At 41.2% G+C, this 15420-nt stretch overlaps 1 protein-coding gene across 3 annotated transcripts in view; it reads left to right on the forward strand.

The window, feature by feature from the left end:
- The window catches only part of PDE8B (phosphodiesterase 8B), a 254440-nt gene that overhangs the window by 140880 nt on the left and 98140 nt on the right, over nucleotides 1-15420 (forward strand). The gene's annotated exons all lie outside the window — the stretch shown is intronic.

Genomic DNA, 15420 nt, shown 5'->3' on the forward strand with positions numbered 1-15420 from the left:
AATTGTAGAGTAACTGCTTACACACGCCTTGGGAACAAAATGTTGTGAACAGTCCTCAGTTATCTGCCTACAGTTGGTATTCCAGTTATAAAGCACTCTTATATAATACTAAAGTCATCTTCCTAAGGAAATGTGTATAGCAGACAAACCTTTATTGAATTAAAGTTATCTTATTATTTGTTGGAAGGTAAGACGTTTACACTTTAAAAATACTCTGAAATGTAGACCTTCCACTGATGGGCACTGACTTGACTGCCCTTGGTTTGCATAGTGGCACCGAGCGTGAGGACCATTTGCTACCATCTGAAGAGACCAAAGACAGTGTCCAACACAAAGTGGCCCCATAACAGGGCCTCACACATGTGCTCCTGTGAAACCCCCATTGCACACACAGACACCCTGCCCTCACACGGGGTCAATGACATCAGTAGCCCACCGTGCCCAGGCCCTGTCATCAACACGCTCATGAGATTATCTCATTTGCATTCAGGAACGCTATGAAAGAGACATAGGGCCTGATAATACAGAGGCCCAGGAAGGCCAAGGAACTTATCCAAGGAAAGCCTCAATAATAAATACTGGAACCAAAACATCCAGCCATGTCTTTCTGACTCCAAAGCCTTCCTACCTGGTTCCGTGTTGGGCTATATTGTTAGAATTTGTTTTTCTGGCTGTCCCATGACCTGGGTCTGAAGGCTTCCTCATGTTGCTGCCTATTACTGGCCCACCTGCCCACAGATCTGCCCTGAACCACAGTGAAATCAGACATGTTTCTGTTACAGACTGAGCACAAACCCCACAGCTCTCCCACTTCTACCTGGACTTGAACAGTCAATTCTGTTCTTGAAACACGTTTGCTTTGCACTTCTCTCTCTCTCTTTTTTTTTTAACAAGAAAAACCCAGAAATTTATTCATATGTACTTGTATACCAGGGAGATATCCAGGGAAAAGGAGATAATTCGCACCTCCCTCTTTTACGGGGAAGCCGGGTTGTGATTTTAGTGATGAGGAGAGGGGCGTCTCTGCTCTCTACCAGCCTTGTAATCTTGCATACAGTCCTTTAACAGGCAACTGAGTCCTTCCTTCTACAGTTAGCTCCTGGTGGTTAGAAACCTGTATCTCTAGGAGACGTGATGTGGCGATGGTGTCACATGAATCACCTGCCGGCCTTTACCTTGAAGAGGAAGAAGCAGGGATTGAGGACAGTGGGTGCCTGGGAAGGGGAATCCCTGTATTAAAAGGGAAACTGACCTGACTGCAGGCTTTTTCTTGGGGCGCCCTCTCAGACCCCTTTAAAAACCTACCTGCTTTCTGAATATAAAACTCAAGAACAAGGAGGAAGAACTTGAATAGAGGATATTATATGTAAGGGGGAAATTTAAAAGGCCTTTGTGCTATAGATTTTAAGATGAGTCATCATGAATGAGATCCATCATGTATGTTCCTACTCAATACCAGAGTCCTTCTCGGGGCAGTGCCGCTTCACAGGGAACGTGCCCCTTAGTGCAGATGGTCAGAGGTCGGGCAGTAGCACTTAACATTTAGGAACAATAGCTACCTACCCATCCATCCATTGAAACTACCTATCTGTTTGCTTTAAAACACTTACATGGTGCTTACCATGTGCCAGAGGCAGTACTAAGCATTTTTTTTTAATTAAAAAAAATTTTTTTATTTTGGCTGCCTTAGGTCTTCGTTGCTGCGCACAGGCTTTCTCCAGTTGCGGTTGAGCGGGGCTGCCCTTTGTTGCGGTGCGCGGGATTCTCATTGCGATGGCATGTCTTTGTTGCAGAGCACGGGCTCTAGGTGCACAGGCTCAGTAGTTGTGGTGCACAAGCTTAGTTGCTCCGCGGCATGTGGGATCTTCCTGGACTAGGGCTCGAACCCATGTCCTCTGCATTGGCAGGCGGATTCTTTTTTTTACTTTTCTATTTTTTAATTTATTTTTTTAACATCTTTATTGGAGTATAATTGCTTTACAATAGTGTGTTAGTTTCTGCTGTATAACAAAGTGAATCAGCTATACATATACATATATCCCCATACCTCTTCACTCTTGTATCTCCCTCCCTCCCACCCTCCCTTTCCCACCCCTCTAGGTGGTCACAAAGCACCAAGCTGACCTATATCCCTGTGCTATGTGGCTGCTTCCCACTAACTATTGATTTTACATTTGGTAGTGTATATATGTCCATGCCACTCTCTCACTTTGTCCCAGCTTACCCTTCCCCCTCCCTGTGTCCTCAAGTCCATTCTCTAGTAGGTCTGCGTATTTATTCTCATCCTGCTCCTAGGGCCTTCACAACCATTTTCTTTTCTGATTCCATATGTATGTGTTAGCATATGGTATTTGTTTTTCTCTTTCTGACTTACTTCACTCTGTATGACAGACTCAAAGTCCATCCACCTCACTATATATAACTCAATTCCGTTTCTTTTATGAATCAGTAATACTCCATTGTATATATGTGCCACAATTTCTTTATCCATTCATCTGTTGAAGGACACTTAGGTTGCTTCCATGTCCTGGCTATTGTAAATAGCGCTGCAATGAACATTGTGGTACATGACTCTTTTAGAATTATGGTTTTCTCAGGGTATATGCCCAGTAGTGGGATTGCTAGGTCATATGGCAGTTCTATTTTTAGTTTTTTAAGGAACCTCCATACTGTTCTCCATAGTGGCTGTATCAATTTACATTCCCACCAACAGTGCAAGAGGGTTCCCTTTTCTCCACACTCTCTCCAGCATTTATTGTTTGTAGATTTTTTGATGATGGCCATTCTGACTGGTGTGAGGTGATACCTCATTGTAGTTTTGATTTGCATTTCTCTAATGATAAGTGATGTTGAGCGTTCTTTCATGTGTTTGTTGGCAATCTGTATATCTTCTTTGGAGAAATGTCTATTTAGGTCTTCTGCCCATTTTTGGATTGGGTTGTTTGTGTTTTTGATACTGAGCTGCATGAGCTGCTTGTATATTTTGGAGATTAATCCTTTGTCAGTTGCTTCATTTGCAAATATCTTCTCCCATCCTGAGGGTTGTCTTTTCATCTTGTTTATGGTTTTCTTTGCTCTAAAAAGCTTTTAAGTTTCATTAGGTCCCATTTTTTAATTTTTGTTTTTATTTCCACTTCTCTAGGAGGTAGGTCAAAAAGGATTTTGCTGTGATTTATGTCATAGAGTGTTCTGCCTATGTTTTCCTCTAAGAGTTTGATGGTGTCTGGCCTTACATGTAGGTCTTTAATCCATTTTGAGTTTATTTTTGTGTATGGTGTTAGGGAGTTCTAATTTCATTCTTTTACATGTAGCTGTCCAGTTTTCCCAGCACCACTTAGTGAAGAGGCTGTCTTTTCTCCATTGTATATTCTTCCCTCCTTTATCAAAAATAAGGTGACCATATGTGCATGGGTTTTTTTCTCTGGGCTTTCTATCCTGTTCCATTGATCTGTATTTCTGTTTTTGTGGCAGTACCATACTGTCTTAATTACTGTAGCTCTGTAGTGTAGTCTGAAGTCCGGGAGCCTGATTCCTCCAGCTCCATTTTTCTTTCTCAAGATTGCTTTGGCTATTCGGGGTCTTTTGTGTTTCCATACAAATTGTGAAATTTTTTGTTCTAGTTCTGTGAAAAATGCCAGTGGTACTTTGATAGGAATTGCATTGAATCTGTAGATTGCTTTGGGTAGTATAGTCATTTTCACAATATTGATTCTTCCAATCCAAGAACATGGCATATCTCTCCATCTGATTGTATCATCATTAATTTCTTTCATCAGTGTCTTATAGTTTTCTGCATACAGGGCTTTTGTCTCCTTTGGTAGGTTTATTCCAAGATATTTTATTCTTTTAGTTGCAATAGTAAATGGGAGTGTTTCCTTAAGTTCTCTTTTCAGATTTTTCATCATTAGTGTATAGGAATGCAAGAGATTTCTGTGCATTAATTTTGTACCCTGCTACATTACCAAATTCATTGATTAGCTCTAGTAGTTTTCTGGTAGCATCTTTCGGATTCTTTATATATAGTATCATGTCATCTACAAGCAGTGATAGCTTTACTTCTTCCTTTATGATTTGGGTTACTTTTATTTCTTTTTCTTCTCTGATTGCTGTGGCTAACACTTCCAAAACAATGTTGAATAATAGTGGTGAGAATGGGCAACCTTGTCTTGTTCCTGATCTTAGTGGAAATGGTTTCAGTTTTTCACCATTGAGGACAACGTTGGCTGTGGGTTTGTCATATATGAGCTTTATGATGTTGAGGTAAGTTCCCTCTGCCTACTTTCTGGATGGTTTTTATCATAAATGGGTGTTGAATTTTCTCAAAAGCTTTCGCTGCATCTGTTGAGATGATCATATGGTTTTTCTCCTTCAATTTGTTAATATGGTGTATCACATTGATTGATTTGTGTATATTGAAGAATCCTTGCATTCCTGCGATAAACCCCAGTTGATCATGGTGTATGATCCTTTTAATGTGCTGTTGGATTCTGTTTGCTAGTATTTTGTTGAGGATTTTGCACCTGTGTTCATCAGTGATATTGGCCTATAGTTTTCTTTCTTTGTGACATCTTTGTCTGGTTTTGGTATCAGGGTGATGGCAGCCTCGTCGAATGAGTTTGGCAGTGTTCCCCCCTCTGCTATACTTTGGAAGAGTTTGAGAAGGATAGGTGTTAGCTCTTCTCTAAATGTTTAATAGAATTCGCCTGTGAAGCCCTCTGGTCCTGGGCTTTTGTTTGTTGGAAGATTTTTAATCACAGTCTCAATTTCAGTGCTTGTGATTGGTCTGCTTATATTTTCTATTTCTTCCTGGTTCAGTCACGGAAGGCTTTGCTTTCCTAAGTATTTGACAATTTCTTCCATGTTGTCCATTTTATTGGCATATAGTTGCTTGTAGTAATCTCTTGTGGTCCTTTGTATTTCTGCAGTGTCAGTTGTTACTTCCTTTTTCATTTCTAATTCTATTGATTTGAGTCTTCTCCCTTTTTTTCTTGATGAGTCTGGTTAATGGTTTATCAATTTTGTTTATTTTCTCAAAGAACCAGCTTTTTGTTTCATTGATCTTTGCTATTGCTTCCTTCATTTCTTTTTCATTTATTTCTGATCCAATCTTTATGATTTCTTTCCCTCTGCTAATTTTGGGGTTTTTTGTTCTTCTTCCTCCAGTTGCTTTCAGTGTAAGGTTAGATTGTTTATTTGAGATGTTTCTTGTTTCATAGGGTAGGAAGTATTGCTATAAACTTCCCTCTTAGAACTGCTTTTGATGCATCCCATAGGTTTTGGGTCGTCATGTTTGTGCTGTCATTTGTTTCTAGGTATTTTTTGATTTCCTCTTTGATTTCTTCAGTGACCTCTTGATTATTAAGTAGTGTATCGTTTAGCCTCGATGTGTTTGTATTTTTTACAGATATTTTCCTGTAATTGATATCTAGTCTCATAGCGTTGTGGTTGGAAAAGATACTTGATATGTTTTCAATTTTCTTAAATGTACCAAGGCTTGATTTGTGACCCAAGATATGATCTATCCTGGAGAATGTTCCATGAGCACTTGAGAAGAAAGTGTATTCTGTTCTTTTTAGATAGAATGTCCTATAAATGTCATTAAGTCCATCTTGTTTAATGTATCATTTAAAGCTTGTGTTTCCTTATTTATTTTCTTTTTGGGTGATCTGTCCATTGGTGAAAGTGGGGTATTAAAGTCCCCTACTATGATTGTGTTACTGTCGATTTCCCCTTTTATGGCTTTTAGCATTTGCCCTATGTATTGAGGTTCTCCTATGTTGGGTGCATAAGTATTTACAATTGTCATATCTTAATCTAGGATTGATCCCTCAATCATTATGTAATGTCCTTCTTTGTCTCTTGTAATAGTCTTTGTTTTAATTTCTATTTTGTCTGATATGAGAATTGCTACTCCAGCTTTCTTTTGATTTCCATTTGCATGGAATATCCTTTTCCATCCCCTCACTTTCAGTCTGTATGTGTCCCTATGTCTGAAGTGGGTCTCTTGTAGACAGCATATATATGGGTCTTGTTTTTGTACCCATTCAGCCAGTCTGTGTCTTTTGGTTGGAGCATTTAATCCATTTACATTTAAGGTAATTACCGTTATCTATGTTCCTATTACCATTTTCTTAATTGTTTTTGTTTTTTTATGTGGTACGCAGGCCTCTCACTGCCGCGGCCTCTCCCATTGTGGAGCACAGGCTCCAGACGTGCAGGTCCAGCGGCCACGGCTCACAGGCCCAGCCGCTCCGTGGAATGTGGGATCCTCCCAGACTGTGGCACAAACCCGTGTCCCCTGCATTGGCAGGCAGACTCTCAACCACTGCGCCACCAGGGAAGTCCTGGGTTTGTTTTTGTAGGTCTTTTCCTTTCCTTGTGTTTCCTGACTAGAGAACCTCCTTTAGCATTTGCTGTAAAGCTGGTTTGGTGGTGCTGAATTCTCTTAGCTTTTGCTTGTCTCTAAACATTTTACTTTCTCTCTCAAATCTGAATGAGATCCTTGCTGGGTAGAGTAATCTTGGTTGTAAGTATTTCCCTTTCATCACTTTAAATATGTCCTGCCACTCCCTTCTGGCTTGCAGAGTTTCTGCTGAAAGATCAGCTGTTAACCTTATGGTGATTCCCTTGTATGTTATTTGTTGTTTTTCCCTTGCTGCTTTTAATATTTTTTCTTTGTATTTAATTTTTGATAGTTTGATTAATGTGTGTATTGCTGTGTTTCTCCTTGGATTTATCCTGTATGGGACTCTCTGCACTTCCTGGACTTGATTAACTATTTCCTTTCCCATAATAGGGAAGTTTTCCACTATAATCTATTCAAATATTTTCTCAGTCCCTTTCTTTTTCTCTTCTTCTTCTGAGACCCCTATAATTCGGATGTTGGTGCATTTAATGTTGTCCCAGAGGTCTCTGAGGCTTTCCTCAATTCTTTTCATTCTTTTTTCTTTATTCTGCTCTGTGGTAGTTATTTCCACTGTTTTATCCTCTAGGTCACTTATCTGTTCTTCTGCCCTGGTTATTCTGCTATTTATTCCTTTTAGAGAATTTTTAATTTCATTTATTGTGTTGTTCGTCATTGTTTGTTTGCTCTTTAGTTCTTCTAGGTCCTTCTTAAATGTTTCTTGTATTTTTCCATTCTATTTCCAAGATTTTGGATCATCTTTACAATCATTACTCTGAATTCTTTTTCAGGTAGACTGCCTATTTCTTCTTCATTTGTTTGATCTGGTAGGTTTTTACCTTGCTCCTTCGTCTGCTGTGTTTTTCTCTGTCTTCTCATTTTGCTTAATTTACTGTGTTTGGGGTCTCCATTTTGCAGGCTGTAGGTTTGTAGTTCCCGTTGTTTTCGGTGTCTGCCCCCAGTGGGTGAGGTTTTTGCAGTGGGTTCTGTAGGCATCCTGGTGGAAGGAACTAGTGCCTGTGTTCTGATGGATGAGGCTGGATCCTGTCTTTCTGGTGGGCAGGTCCACGTCCAGTGGTGTGTTTTGGAGTGTCTGTGACCTTATTATGACTTTAGACAGCCTTTCTGCTAGTGGGTGGGGTAGTTTTCCTGTCCTCCTAATTGTTTGGCGTAGGGTGTCCAGCACTGTAGCTTGCTGGTTGTTGAGTGGATCTGGGTCTTAGCGTTGACATGGAGATCTCTGGGAGATTTTCTCCATTTAATATTAAGTCGAGCTGGTAGGCCTTTGGTGGACCTGAACTCGGCTCTCCCACCTTCGAGGCACAGGCCTGACACCCGGCTGGAGCACCAAGACCCTGTCATCCAGACGGCTCAGAATAAAAGGGATAAATAAATAAATAGATAGATTAATTAATTAAAGTTATTAAAATAATTATTAAAAATAAAAAAGTATTTAAAAGTAGTAAAAAAAAAAAAAAGAAGTAACAAAGAGCACAACCAAACCAAAAAAACAAATTCACCAAGCGCTAAAAATTATACTAAAAAAAAAAAAGAAAAAACGGACAGAGAGAACCCTAGGACAAATGGTAAAAGCAAAGCTATACAGACAAAATCACACACAGAAACATACACATACACACTCATAAAAAGAGCAAAAGGAGAAAAACATATATATCGTTTCTCCCAAAGAGAGGAGGAACTCAAATAAACAGGCTAATCTTACACCTAAAGCAACTGGAGAAAGAGGAAGAAAAAACCCAAAGTTAGCAGAAGGAAAGAAATCATAAAGATCAAATCAGAAATAAATGAAAAAGAAGATGGCAGAGTAGAAGGACGTGCGCTCACTCCAACTTGTGAGAACACCAGAATCACAACTAGCTGCTGGACAGTCATCGACAGGAAGACACTGGAACTCACTAAAAAAGATACCCCACATCGAAAGACAAAGGAGAAGCCACAATGAGAAGGTAGGAGGGTCACAATCACAGCAAAATCAAATCCCATAACTGCTGGGTGGGTGACTCACAGACTGGAGAACACTTATACCACAGAAGTCCACCCACTGGAGTGAAGGTTCTGAGCCCCATGTCGGGCTTCACAACCTGGGGGTCCAGCAACAGGAGGAGGAATTCCCAGAGAATCAGACTTCGAATCCTAGTGGGAATTGATTGCAGGACTTCGACAGGACTGGGGGAAACAGAGACTCCACGCTTGGAGGGCACACACAAAGTAGTGTGCACATCGGGACCCAGGGGAAGGAACAGTGACACCAGGGGAGACCGAAGCAGACCTACCTGCTAGTGTTGGAGGGTCTCCTGAAGAGGCAGGGGAGGGGGGGCTGTGGCTCACCGTGGGGACAAGGACACTGGCAGCAGAAGTTCTGGGAAGTACTCCTTGGCGAGAGCGCTCCCAGAGTCTGTCATTAGCCCCACCAAAGAGCCCAGGTAGGCTCCAGTATTGGGTTGCCTCAGGCCAAACAACCAACAGGGAGGGAACCCAGCCCCACCCATCAACAGTCAAGCGGATTAAAGTTTTACTGAGCTCTGCCCACCAGAGCAACAGTATGCTCTGCCCACCACCAGTCCCTCTGGATCAGGAAACTTACACAAGCCTCTTAGATAGCCTCATCCACCAGAGGGCAGACAGCAGAAGCAAGAAGGACTACTATCCTGCAGCCTGTGGAACAAAAACCACATTCACAGAAAGACAGACAAGATGAAAAGGCAGAGGGCTATGTACCAGATGAAGGAACAAGATAAAACCCCAGGAAAACAACTAAATGAAGTGGAGATAGGCAACCTTCCAGAAAAAGAATTCAGAATAATGATAGTGAAGATGATCCAGGACCTCGAAAAAACAATGGAGGCAAAGATCGAGAAGATGCAAGAAATGTTTAAGAAAGACCTACAAGAATTAAAGAACAAACAAACAGAGATAAACAATACAATAACTGAAAGGAAAAATACACTAGAAGGAATCAGTAGAATAACTGAGGCAGAAGAACGGATAAGGGACCTGGAACACAGAATGGTGGAATTCACTGCTACAGAACAGAATAAAGAAAAAAGAATGAAAAGAAATGAAGACAGCCTAAGAGACCTCTGGGACAACATTAAACGCAAGAACATTCACGTTATAGGGGTCCCAGAAGGAGACAAGAGAGAGAAAGGACCCAAGAAAATATTTGGAGAGATTATAGTCAAAAACTTCCCTAACATGGGAAAGGAAATAGCCACCCAAGTCCATGAAGTGGAGAGAGTCCCATACAGGATAAACCCAAGGAGCAACACACCAAGACACATAGTAATCAAATTGGCAAAAATTAAAGACAAAGAAATATTATTGAAAGCAGCAAGGGAAAAATGACAAATAACATACAAGGGAACTCCCATAAGGTTAACAGCTGATTTCTCAGCAGAAACTCTACAAGCCAGAAGGGAGTGGCATGATATACTTAAAGTGATGAAAGGGAAGAACCTACAACCAAGATTACTCTACCAGGTAAGAATCTCATTCAGATTCGATGGAGAAATCAAAAGCTTTACAGATAACCAAAAGCTAAGAGAATTCTGCACCACCAAACCAGCTCTACAGTAAATGCTAAAGGAACTTCTCTAGGTGGGAAACACAAGAGAAGAAAAGGACCTACAAAAACAAACCCAAAACAATTAAGAAAATGGTCACAGGAACATACATATCGATAATTACCTTAAACGTGAATGGCTTAAATCCTCCAACCAAAAGACACATGCTTGCTGAATGGATACAAAAACAAGACCCATCTATATGCTGTCTACAAGAGACCCACTTCAGAACTAGGGACACATACAGACTGAAAGTGAGGGGATGGAAAAAGATATTCCATGCAAATGGACACCAAAAGAAAGCTGGAGTAGCTATACTCATATCAGATAAAATAGACTTTAAAATAAAGAATGTTACAAGAGACAAGGAAGGACACTACATAATGATCAAGGGATCAATCCAAGAAGAAGATATAACAATTATAAATATATATGCACCCAACATAGTAGCACCTCAATACATAAGGCAACTGCTAACAGTTATAAAGGAGGAAATCGATAGTGACACAATAATAGTGGGGGACTTTAACACCTCACTGACACCAATGGACTGATCTTCCAAAATGAAAATAAATAAAGAAACACAAGCTTTAAATGACAGAATAGATTTAATTGGTATTTATAGGACATTCCATCCAAAAACAGCAGATTGCACTTTCTTCTCAAGTGCGCAGAGAACATTCTCCAGAACAGATCACATCTTGGGTCACAAATCAAGCCTCAGTAAATTTAAGAAAATTGAAATCATATCAAGCATCTTTTCTGACCACAACGCTGTGAGATTAGAAATGAATTACAGGGGAAAAAACGTAAAAAACAGAAACACATGGAGGCTAAGCAATACGTTACTAAATAACCAAGAGATTACTGAGGAAATCAAAAAATACCTAGAAACAAATGACAGTGAAAACACAACGATCCAAAACCTATGGAATGCAGCAAAAGCACTTCTAAGAGGGAAGTTTATAGCTATATAAGCCTACCTCACGAAACAAGAAAAATCTCAAATAAACAATCTAACCTGACACCTAAAGGAACTAGAGAAAGAAGAACAAACAAAACCCAAAGTTAGCAGAAGGAAAGAAATCATAAAGATCAGAGCAGAAATAAATGAAATAGAAACAAAGAAAACAATAGCAAAGATCAATAAAACCAAAAGCTGGTTCTTTGAGAAGATAAACAAAATTGATAAACCATTAGCCAGACTCATCAAGAAAAAAAGGGAGAAGACTCAAATCAATAGAATTAGAAATGAAAAAGGAGAAGTAAAAACTGACACTGCAGAAATACAAAGCATCCTAAGAGAGTACTACAAGCAAATCTATGCCAATAAAATGGACAAGCTGTAATAAATGGACAAATTCTTAGAAAGGTGTAACCTTCCAAGACTGAACCCGGAAGAAATAGAAAATGTGAACAGACCAATCACAAGTAATGAAATTGAAACTGTGATTAAAAATCTTCCAGCAAACAAAAGTCTAGGACCAGATGGCTTCACAGGAGGATTCTATCAAACAAGTAGAGAAGAGCTAACACCCATCCTTCTCAAACTTTTCCAAAAAATTGCAGAGGAGGAAGCACTCCCAAACTGATTCTATGAGGACACCATCACCATGATACCCAAAGCAGACAAAGATACTATAAAAAAAGAAAATTGCAGACCAATATCACTGATGAATATAGATGCAATAATCCTCAACCAAATACTGGCAAACAGAATCCAACAGCACATTAAAAGGCAAACAGAATCCAACAGCACATTAAAAGGATCATACACCATGAGGAAGTGGGATTTATCCCAGGGATGCAAGGATTGTTCAATATACGCAAGTGAATCAATGTGATAAACCCTGTTAACAAATTGAATAACAACCATATGATCATCTCAATAGACGCAGAAAAGCCTTTTGAGAAAATTCAACACCAATTTATGATAAAAACTCTCCAGAAAGTGGGCATAGAGGGAACCTACCTCAACATAATAAAGGCCATATACGACAAACCCACAGCAAACATCATTCTCAATGGTGAAAGACTGAAAGCATTTCCCCTAAGATCAGGAACAAGACAAGGATGTCCACTCTCACCACTATTATTCAACATAGTTTTGGAAGTCCTAGCCATGGCAGTCAGAGAAGAAAAAAAAAAAAAAGGAATACAAATCGGAAAAGAAGAAGTAAAACTGTCACTGTTTTCAGATGACATGATGCTCTACATAGAGAATCCTAAAAATGCCACCAGAAAACTACTAGAGCTACTCAATGAATTTGGTAAAGTTGCAGGATACAAAATTAATGCACAGAAATCTCTTGCAATCCTATACACTAATGATGAAAAATCTGAAAGAGAAATTAAGGAAACACTCCCATTTACCATTGCAACAAAAGGAATAAAATACCTAGGAATAAACCTATCTAGGGAGACAAAAGTCGTGTATGCAGAAAAGTATAAGACACTGATGAAAGAAATTAAAGATGATACCACGAGATGGAGAGATATAGCATGTTCTTGGATTAGAAGAATCAATATTGTGAAAATGACTATACTACCCAAAGCAATCTACAGATTCAATGCAATCCCTATCAAATTACCAATGGCATTTTTTATGGAACTAGAACAAAAAGCCTTAAAATTTGTATGGAGACACAGAAGACCCCGAATAGCCAAAGCAGTCTTGAGGGAGAAAAACGGAGCTGGAAGAATCAGATTCCCTGACTTCAGACTATACTACAAAGCTACAGTAATCAAGACAATATGGTACTGGCACAAAAACAGAAACATAGATCAATGGAACAGGATAGAGAGCCCAGAGAGAAACCCACGCACCTATGGTCAACTAATGTATGAGAAAGGAGGCAAGGATATACAATGGAGCAAAGACAGTCTATTCAATAAGTGGTGCTGGGAAAACTGGACAGCTACGTGTAAAAGAATGCAATTAGAACACTCCCTAACACCATACACAAAAATAAACTCAAAATGGATTCAAGACCTAAATGTAAGACTGGACACTATAAAACTCTGAGAGGAAAACATAAGCAGAACACTCTTTGACATGAATCACAGCAAGATCTTTTTTGATCCACTTCCTAGAGTAATGGAAATAAAAACAAAAATAAACAAATGGGATCTAATGAAACTTAAAAGCCTCAGCTCCCCGCCTCCGCCCTCCCCAGTGGCTGAGCAGACAAGCCTCTTGGGCTGGTGAGTGCTGGTCAGCACCGATCCTCTGTGTGGGAATCTCTCAGCTTTGCCCTCTGCACCCCTGTTGCTGTGCTCCCCTCTGTGGCTCTGAAGCTTCCCCCCCGCCCGCCACTCCCCGTCTCCACCAGTGAAGGGGCTTCCTAGTGTGTGGAAACCTTTCCTTCACAGCTCCCTCCCACTGGTGCAGGTCCCGTCCCTATTCTTTTGTCTCTGTTTTTTCTTTTTTCTTTTGCCCTACCCAGGTACGTGGGGAGTTTCTTGCCTTTTGGGAGGTCTAAGGTCTTCTGCCAGCATTCAGTAGATGTTCTGTAGGAGTTGTTCCACATGTAGATATATCTGATGTATTTGTGGGGAGGAAGGTGATCTCCACATCTTACTCTTCTGCCATCTTGATGGTCTCCCGGCAGGTGGATTCTTAACCACTGTGCCACCAGGGAAGTCCCAGTACTAAACATTTTATACATACTCATTTATTTGTTAAAACAATTCTATGAACCAGGTACCACTGTCGTAGTCATTTTACACATGAGGAAATTGAGGACCAGGGAAGGTAAGCAACCTGCCCACAAGTCATGTAGCTAGTAATGGGCAGAGCCAGGATTTGAACTTGGGTGCCTTGGCTCCATAATCCATGTCCTGGAGTATCTGCTGCATTGTGAGGTCACCTGGCATGAAAGTAGAGCTATGATTTCTACCCATATTTGCAACCTAGTAGCAAAAGCAGAATAAACACATGTGAAAATGTATGAGAATTTAGCCAACAAATAAGGAAAATAATACATTCTCAAGTTATCCATTCCTCAGATATTTACTAAACAGTTCTGAGTATCCAAAGAAAATCCGAAGTAGCCTTTGCCCTTGAGGATTTTCATGTCTCGTGGGGGAGAGAGAGAGAGAAAAATATAGATTCAGCGTAATAAGTCACCAGAAGCCTGCACCGGAGAGAGTGGGAGTTGTAGGAGTGGCACAAACTCAGACTGGGCAGGGGCTCAAGGACAGCTTGCTGGAGGAGGGGAGGGAAAAATTGGAGTTGACGTGACCAGCAGATGGGGAAGGGCTTTCTAAGCAGAGAGCAACTGGGCGGATGCCCACACGTGGGAGACAAGCGCGCACTGCTCAGCTGCGTGCAGGGCTGGGCCAGGGCGCTGTGGGGCTGAACTGATGAGCAGGGGTCCTGCTGCCCAGCCCAGGGAGGACCGTGATCACCACGTGAAGTGGTAGGAGATCAGTGAAGACAGTGTCACCGCCTCCTCCTCTTCAGCGACCTCCATAAGGCCTGGTGCCAAGGGCCCCAGAGCAACTTCCCGACTCGTCCACTTCCCAGGGGTAATTGTACTAGCAGAAGCTGTGTTCGCCAGAGAGTAGCTCCCCAGATGTCCCTGCATCACTCAGTTCCTCACTGCTGTCATCCCCGTGGAGGGCAAGAGTGATTACAGTTTGCAAGACCGTTTCTGAAACAGCAGATGGATATCAATTATGCCCAAAGAAATCTGTGACCTAGATACAGTGCGCTCATGTTTTCCCCATATTCTTCGTCACTTGTCCCCTCCACTCAGCTGCTCATCTGGTGACTCTGTTCTTTGAGAAGAAATTGGAGGGTGGGGATAGCAGCCAGGAACCAGCCAAGGTGATAGCTCTAAATTCCAGGGCCCTGGGCAGAATTTTGGAAAGAAACCTCTGAGTCTGCTGGTCCCAGCATGTACCAAGCTGGGGGGCCGGGGCGGGGAGGTTTTTGCAGTACGCGGGCCTCTCACTGTTGTGGCCTCTCCTGTTGCAGAGCACAGGCTCCGGACGCGCAGGCTCAGCGGCCATGGCTCACGGGCCCAGCCGCTCCGCGGCATGTGGGATCTTCCCGGACTGGGGCACGAACCCGTGTCCCCTGCTTCGGCAGGCGGACTCTCAACCACTGCACCACCAGGGAAGCCCCTGCCCAAGGCTTTTAACTTAATTTATTCTTCAGTTAGACTAGAAGCGGCCCCAAGCTAGAGCATTGGTTAATAGACAGTGGCAATTATCTATTAATAATATCTAGGTGCGAGAGATCGAATTGCTTCTTTGTAGAGAGGTGACAAATAGAAGCCACAATCTGTTGAATGGAGTTCTAGTTAATTTTTATTCTTTTTTTCTGAGTTTTTTCTTATTTCATGGGTGGTAGGTGATGAGTAAGGCCCACTGGAGGCTGGCACTAGCAGATAAAAGCTTCTTGCTCTTTTTCTGCTGAAGAATGTC

The sequence above is a fragment of the Lagenorhynchus albirostris genome, chromosome 3 (assembly GCF_949774975.1).
Source record: "Lagenorhynchus albirostris chromosome 3, mLagAlb1.1, whole genome shotgun sequence".
Lineage (NCBI taxonomy): Eukaryota > Metazoa > Chordata > Mammalia > Artiodactyla > Delphinidae > Lagenorhynchus > Lagenorhynchus albirostris.